Source organism: Lactuca sativa, chromosome 5 (genome assembly GCF_002870075.4).
Source record: "Lactuca sativa cultivar Salinas chromosome 5, Lsat_Salinas_v11, whole genome shotgun sequence".
NCBI classification, from domain to species: Eukaryota; Viridiplantae; Streptophyta; class Magnoliopsida; order Asterales; family Asteraceae; genus Lactuca; species Lactuca sativa.
In genome coordinates, this window is record NC_056627.2 from 97,641,470 (window position 1) to 97,650,232 (window position 8,763).

Below are 8,763 nucleotides of genomic sequence, written 5' to 3' on the forward strand. Positions count from 1 at the left end.
TCATAAAACAAGGTGTGAATAGCCATGCAAATATACTTGGTACCCTTAATTTTTTACCCCTCAATCGATGTGCCGGTTAACCACACACGCTCAATCGATATTATGATAAACATTAAGTTACCCTTTTGCTACCTTCTTAAATACGAGTTAGTGTGCCGATTAACCATACAGCTCCACTAACCGACTTAAACAAAGTGCAAAGTGTAATTTCATAGACTAGCATCAAATTCACATTTTCCTAAGTAACTAAGATTGGGTATTACTAAGAGTTTAGTTACTTAGTATTTATCATTAATACTTTTGATGTAGGGAGAATTATAGACCTTGTCCTACCCGTTCGGCTAACGACCCTCCACCAGTCACGGAAGCGGTGGGTGAGAGTGGACACCCATTAAACTGCCATTTTATAGGCAATAACCTTATACCCCCCCCCCCCCCCCTTATAGACCGGCTTCGTAAATGAGGCCTACTAACGGTAAGACTAACTTTACTCTTATACATATATATATATATATATATATATATATATATATATATATATATATATATATATATATATATATTATTAACTCATAATATTATAAAGTACAATGGTTGAATTTTATCTTTTAAAATTCTAAGGGCTAACTTGGAATTAAAGTATTCATAAGTGAAAACTTTTCAAATTCCAAAACTTGAGGGCAAGTTTTGAAACTATTCAAAACTAATTAAATCCATAACTTATGTGTTTAAAGTAGTTTTAATTAAAAAACTCCTCAAGTTCCATAACTTGAGGACAAGTTATGGAAGACTTTAAACTAATAAAAGAATGTAACTTTTCTTTATTTTGTAACTTATGGAATTAATTAAGGTTACACATTTTATTACTTAATGAAGTGACTCTTGAACCTCCATAACTTGAGGACAAGACACTTCATTTTTTATAACCATTGTCAACTTTTATGAGTTTTATGAAACTTAAATGTGACCTTTCATGTAACTTGAGGAGAAGTTACACAAACATATTTTAGAATCTATTCTTAGATTAAAATGGATTAAAGAAACATAATCAATCAACTTTTCAACTAATCTAAGCAACTCATAAGATCAAGATAATTAAAAAAAAAAAAACTTTTGGATTCCATAACTTATGGAGTTTAATGTTTTTTTAATGATGAAACTTTTCATGTTTCATAACTTAAGAACAAGTTATGAAATTCTTTAAAACATTAACACCAATTTTTGTAACTCCATAAAAAAAAACTTTGAATCAATTTTTTTTAAACCTTTTTCATATCCATAAGTTATGGAGGTTTTAAAAAAACACTCTTTAGATCACACTTTTAAAACTAATAAAATAATCATATCATTTTATCTTTTACTAAATTTGACCTAATTCAACTCATATAGCAAACGATTCAAATTTTACAAATAATTAGTTTTTCACAAAAAACAAGTAATTATCTTAAAATTTGACAAACGTCATGTTTTTTTCTTTTTTTTTCAACTTTGAAAATAGTACATTTGCATCAATATAACATAAAACAACCCATGGCTCTGATACCACTATTGGGTTTTGAGCATTCTAATGCTCCTAAGTGTACATGCAACCCTAAATACCTTGGATCTATGTTTTCTCTATTATACATGCAAATATGAATATCCAATGTATTATCCTAACTAGCATACCAAAATATTGATACATAGTAATGTAACAAGTTAGAATACATACCTCTTTGTTGTAATCTTGTCTTCATGAAGCTTGAGTGCCTAGTGCCCCAAGTGTGACACCTCAAATGGTTCACACAACACCATCAACACTTGGAATAACCTTGAGAATAAGGATACTTTGGTTCTCTCTAGTGAAATCGGCCTTGCCCTTTTTTGTACACACTCTAGTGCAAATTTCACCAACCAAGGACATCTTTATATAATGTGGTGATTAGGGTTAAACCCATGGCCCTTCATTTCATATGATCCATGGGTTAAACACTCCATGGACTATCCATGAAAGCTTAGCCCAACCTAAATGAACTTGGCCCATCACACATATATATCTAAGAGTCCATATTTAATTAGTTCCTTTTTGATCACTTAATTAATTATAAATAAATTCTTGATCAATACTAATTAAATAATATGATTATATATTAATATATTAGAACTTATAATATATTAGTATAAATCACTAGTATCCTTTTTCCTCATCTTGTCTATCCAGTTGTCCTGATGCCATGCAACCCAAATGGACCATATCGGGTCGGGTCAAGTCTTACCAATTATAGTTATGGACTTAGACATTGATCCAACACATACTACCTACCACATCTACCCATATGTTCCACACGGACCATCCCAGAGCTCCTGAGTAGCTGCTCAACCTTCTTGTTCAGCAATTCCGTCACGTGTGCTCGCTCCTCAGCGAAATGTTATACTCTGCCACCGCACTCATCTGGCCACGGTTACTACCTAGGCTCTTTCTTGGTTCTACCACTTCTCCGCCATCAGCTGCTGAAGACCTTCTAATGATACCATCCATCTACCTCCTGAATATCGACATATTCACTTAGTAGCTAACTCCCATCATCGAGAGCTCCACAAAGCACGAAGCAAGCAACATTCGGGCATCGAAGCATCTCCTTCAGCACGTAAAACCTCCCAAGGTTATTATCCACTCGCTTTCCTCATACTCGAAGGCTATCACCGAACTCTAACATCTTCGCCCCACATGGCCTCTGGCTACCCTCTCGGCACACTCCACATATGCTCATATAGATACTTCTCTTAGATTACTCCTCTACTCGAATCCCCTAAAGGATTCCTGCTGAATACTCTCACTTATCTCATACTCAAAAGCACATCACATAGAACAACAACTCCTAGGCTAAGGCATCACAAATCAGGCGACTCTAGTCCTATGATATGAAATACCTAGCCTGTCTCTAGCATGCATAATATCTCATAAAATGTATCATAAATATGTCATCACAAAGTAAGGGTATTTTGGGAACTCACCATTCGGGCTCTGGCTGATTGTACACACTGCTCTTTCTCGCTTTCCCTTTGAACTCTTATTCACTTTTAGAAAATCATTTCTTAGAAAACTTTTCTTACTTCCTCAGTTTGAGTCCAGATTTACCCGAAGGTGCATCCGAATCCCTCAAACCAAGGCTCTGACATCGAAATTTTCAAAACAACTTTTTCATTTAAATTCGCTTATTTCTTTAACACATTTCATAAAAATCTAATTTTTATTACAAATCATGATTCTTTTGTTCAATCAATTACTAAACCAGGATCCTCCAAAACAGACTCTTCCTCTGGTGTGTACAATTGAGCCGGTGCCGTCCCGTGATTCTGAGGAAACCTGAAACACATAACACAAAACACTGTAAGCACAAAGCTTAGTGAGTTCCCCAAAATACCACTCTAACACATATTAGCCACTCAAGGCTATAACTCTATTGACCTTCTGGTCAGTGTGTCTCAGTGGGACCCTCTAGTCCCAACTCTCTATGGACCCTCTGGCCCTAACTCTATGGACCCAAAGGTCTTAACTCTGGTAACTCTGAATCATGCATATCGCATATCACAACAAATCTCATAACATAAATAAAATACAAATACACTGGCACGTAACTCTAATCCTAACTCTGTGGACCTTCCGGTCCTAACTCTGATATACACACAACATAAATCACATAGAAATAATGCAGTGCCACACATCGCATAGATAACACACAATAACTCTGTCACTTAGCTCTGTTACCACTCTAAGTAAAGTATAATGAGAAGACTCACCTCGGATGTCTCTGGTAATCTCGCACGCGGATACACTGATCTAGCCTTTACCTAAATACATAAACAATTATCTCAATCAATAATGGCTCTCCAGGCTAGACTAATCCCTTCCATGTCCTCTAAGAAGGATAAAAGACCATTTTACCCTTCAAATGGTCCACATGGCCAATTGTTGACCAAAAGCTAAAAGTCAACAAAAGTCAACTCAAGTCAACGATCAACACTGACCAGACTCGTCGAGTACACAAGGGTGAATCGGCGAGTCCATGCGTGTCTTTTGACTCTTCCACGGCCTCACTTAACTTGTCGAGTGAACCTTCCACTCGACGGGTTTCCACTGGATTCAAATCGCAGGCAACCCGACTCGACTCATCGAGCCTCCCCATGGACTCGGCGAGCTGCTCCCATGCCAACACTCATCTGACCTTCTGAGGTCAGATCTGTTCCTCTAATCCATAGATCTGGCTTCCCTACGACCAATAACCACATAAAGGTCGAGGCTTGACATACATGTAAAGATCACAAGGCTTTCCTTGGAGAATTGGCTCCAAGAATGGCATCAAAGTCTCATTCTCTCCATGAATCAACATAAAGCATATAAAATAAGGCCCTATGGACCGCTATGGGTCCAGATCTGGGATCTCTCACACAAAGGGACCCTATACTCATCACTACAAGCCATATGAAGGTGTAAAAACCCTAAAATTAACAATCTCACCCAAAACAGAAAAGGGAAAATGATTTGATACCTCTACAATGAAGATATAAGCTCAAGAATGCTGAATCAACAACTCCCTTGACCTCCCCTTGCTGGAAATGACTTCTCCCTTGCAAAACCACACCAAGAAATGATTAGAATGGCTTTATCTCTCTCACTCTTCGCTCCAGTTCTCTAGGGTACCTCTCTCTGGACTGGTAGCAGCACAAGAGGGATATAAGGTCCTTTAAATAGGTCTCAAACTCAGGCAATTAGGGTTTTCCTTAACAGCACTGACTCGGCGAGTCCAGATACCCGACTCGTCGATTCCCTTCATTAAACAGATCACCAAGCAGCGATCCTACTCGACGAGTTGAGGCATCAACTCGCCGAGTCTCTTCATATTCCAATATAAAATACTCAAATTTCCATGCCTGGATATCCGGATGTTACAATTCAAACGCTTTCCATTACTTACAAACCTTTACATACTTATATGAACTTTCTTTCAAAACAATGTCAAGACTTTCATTACAAGTTTTACAAATTAAAGACACGTTAATACTTATGAATTCACCAGCTTTATTGCTGATACTCGCTTTCAAAATAACTTGTATTCTCAGGTCACAAATAGACAGGTACGACGACCAGGCTTTGTGAAGATGGAGAAATCAAGACTCCTCTTTTATTTTGATTAGTTATCATGTTGTCTTATACTATGAATGAACACACTTGTAATTTATAATTATACTATTAATGCAATGGATGATATTGTTGCTTGTTTACTACTTTACATTGTTGTGATACATTACATGACGTCCTCCGCCCCACAACGTTTCTGCCGTTGTCGGTTTTGGAATGTGACAAAGATGAGTCATGTGTATATGTTAAGGCTAGTGGGAGTATAGTTAGCTTTTTGGTACTGTATGTGGATGACATACTACTTATAGGAAATGACATCCCAACCTTGCAGGAAGTTAAATCCTGGCTTGTGAAGTGTTTAACTATGAAGGACCTTGGAGAAGCTGCTTGTATCGTAGGGATAAGGATATTGAGAGAAAGGAGTAAAAGACTGATTGGACTTAGTCAAAGTACCTACTTGAATAAGGTGCTGAAAAGGTTCAGCATGCAGAATTCCAAGAACTGTGAATTACCAATCCAGACTAACGCTAAACTGACTAAGACTTAGAGCCTGAGTAAAGAGGCTGAGATAGTTGAGATGAGTCAAATATTGTATGCTTCTGTTGTAGGCTCGATCATGTATGCTATGATTTGTACTCGCCTTGATGTGGCCTTTGCTTTGAGAATGGTCAGCATATATCAAGGGAATCTGGGCAAGGCTCACTGGACTGCGGTGAAGAATATTCTCAAGTACCTATGAAGAGCTAGGGACTGGGTCCGTACCCTTGATGGGAGTGATGACTTTAGAGTAGTGGGGTATAGTGATGTTGGCTTCCAGACTGACAGGGATAATTTCCACTCTCAGTCGGGTTAGGTCTTTACCCAAAATAGAAGAGCGATTACTTGGAAAAGTTCCAAACATGAAACAGTGGCTGATTCAACTTGCGAATTAGAGTACATAGCAGCAAGCGAGGCGGAAAAGGATGCTATATGGCTAAAGAACTTCATTGGAGACCTTGGAGTTGTACTGGCTATGAAAGATCCTATGGAGATTTTCTGTGACAACGAGGGTGTTGTTGCCTTAGCGAAGGAACCAAGGGATCACGTGAGATCCAAGCACATCGAAATAAAATACCATTTCATTATACATTAGATAAAAGAAGGAATCCTCCTGGTGAAGAGGGTATTATCAGATGCGAACCCAACGGATCCCCTCATGAAGGGTCTGTGTAGGGTTAAGTATTTGCAGCATGCGAGGCGCATCAGGCTAAAGGTTGATATTAGTTTTACAGATTAGATAGCTATTTTTTAAACGTGTAGATGTCTAAGGTGCTAGAAATAGCAAATGGTTGCTACAACATTCATGAGTGCTCATAAGTTCTGAGTATTGGATTCAACCCACGCTCACTTGTATCACTTCATGGAATTTATCTCGAGTGATCGTGAGACGGTAACATCATATAAGTCTTCAAACCTAGAGATATGAGTTGTTGACTATGAGTTGGTTATAAATTGATTGTACGAAACGCATTGGTAAGTTGATGTTATAAAATGTGCCTTTGTGTATGATTCAACAAGTAGTAGAACAAGCATATGAGTCAAAGTTTATCTGTTCCTTCTAGTCCTTGGAGGCTTAGGAGTGATATCTGGTCCCCTCGATGATTTTTTTGACCTATGTACCAGGCCCGTTCAGAACAAAATTGATGTGTTCAGTTTAGTTTTATTTCAAACAAATCGGAAATCGGGAAACAAACTGTTAGACAATAAGTACAACATTGCTCCATGTATTTGACTGGCTGATATCTAGAACAGAGGATTATATGATCACCTATCTTAAATGGAGCATCATCATCTCCGTTCTGCGAGACTTTGAAAGAGCTACGATTGCTGGTCGGTTCCTGAAGTCATACTTGTAACTATAGTTATTAGACTTATCAGAGTGGGAGACTGTTGGATAAGGTATCTAAGTCCATAACTATATTTAGTATGCACTTGACTCGACTTGGCATGGTCCACTTGGGTTGCATCGACTTCTCAACTATTGGATAGACAAAATGAGAAAAAGGACACTTGGGATTTGTTAATATATTATAAGTTCTAATATATTAATATGAAATCATATTTTTTAATTAGTATTGATCAAGAATTAATTTGAAATTAATTTTGTGATAAAAAAAAGAGACTAATTAAATATATAGGGATTGATTAGTAAATCATGCATTCTTATATAGTGGGCTTATGGTTCATGATTCACTAGATTGGGCTAGGACCCATTGGGTGCTCCATGGATGCTGCATGGAGGTTATAACCCGTGGATCATGGGGGAAATGAAAATCCATGCACATTAGGGTTTACATGGTGCAACCCTACATGTGGCACACTATATAAAGAGCTCCATAGCTAGCAAAATCGACAACTAATGCAAGACAAGGAGGGCTAGCCGATTTTATGATCAAAGTGTTCTTCCCTCAAGTAATTCCAAGAGTTGTGGTGTTGTGTGAAGCATTTGAGGCATCACACTTGAGGTGCTAGGCTCACAAAGTCTTAAGGAATCCAAGCAACTACAAAGGTATGCCATTCTACTAGTTTTATATTACATGTACCCCATGACATGCTAGTTAGGATGTAAACCTTGGAAAATTCATATTTGCATAAATATTAGAGAAAACATAGATCCAAGGTTTCAAGTGTTGCACGTACACCATAGGAGTGTTAGAATGCTCAAAACCCATCAAAAACACCACAAAATCCTCAACTCCCTCAGGGAGTGTCAACACTGGCACCTCGCATGGTTGCTCTCTCAGAGTCTCTAATGCAGTTTGCTACTTAGGGCCCCACCGGAAATCAACCCCCTTCCTCGTCAGACGAGTGTGGGGTACCGCAATCTTGGAGAAATCTTGTATGAATCTCCGATAGTACACTGCCAATCCCGAGAAGATCCTGATATCTGAGGGAGATTTCGGAACCTCCAACTACATAACCACCTCAATCTTGGTCGGGTCGACCAAAATCCCCTCCTAGTTAATGAGGTGTCCAAGGAAATAAACCTCTCGTAACCAAAACTCGCACTTCGAGAACATGGCATATAACCGTTCTCGCCTCATAACTCCCAATAACTTACATGATGGTCCTCGTGCTACTCTCTGGTCTTAGAGTACACCAAGATATCATCCATGAACATGATAACTGAGTGATCGAGCATCGGTCGACATACCTGATTTATCAGGTCCATAAACAATGTTGGGCATTGATGAGCCCAACTGGCATCACCACAAACTCGTAATGTCCATAATGAGTCCGGAACGCAACCTTCTCCACATCCTCCTCCCTAACCCTGACTTGATGGTATCCGAACCTCACGTCTATCTTGGAGAACCATGATGCTGCCTAAAACTGATCGAAAAGATCAGAGTAGATAACGGTTCTTCACCGTTAACTTGTTCAACTCCTAGTAGTCAATGCATATCCGGTGTGAACTATCCTTCTTCCTTACAAAGACAATCGGTGCTCCCCACGGAGAACTGCTTGGAAGGATGAACTGCTTGACCAGCAGTTTCTGCAGCTGAGATGGCAGCTTCTGCATCTCGGGTGGTACCAATCGGTACGTTGCCTTGGCGATAGGGGCCGCACTTGGCACTAGGTCGATCCTGAACTCGACCTGCCTC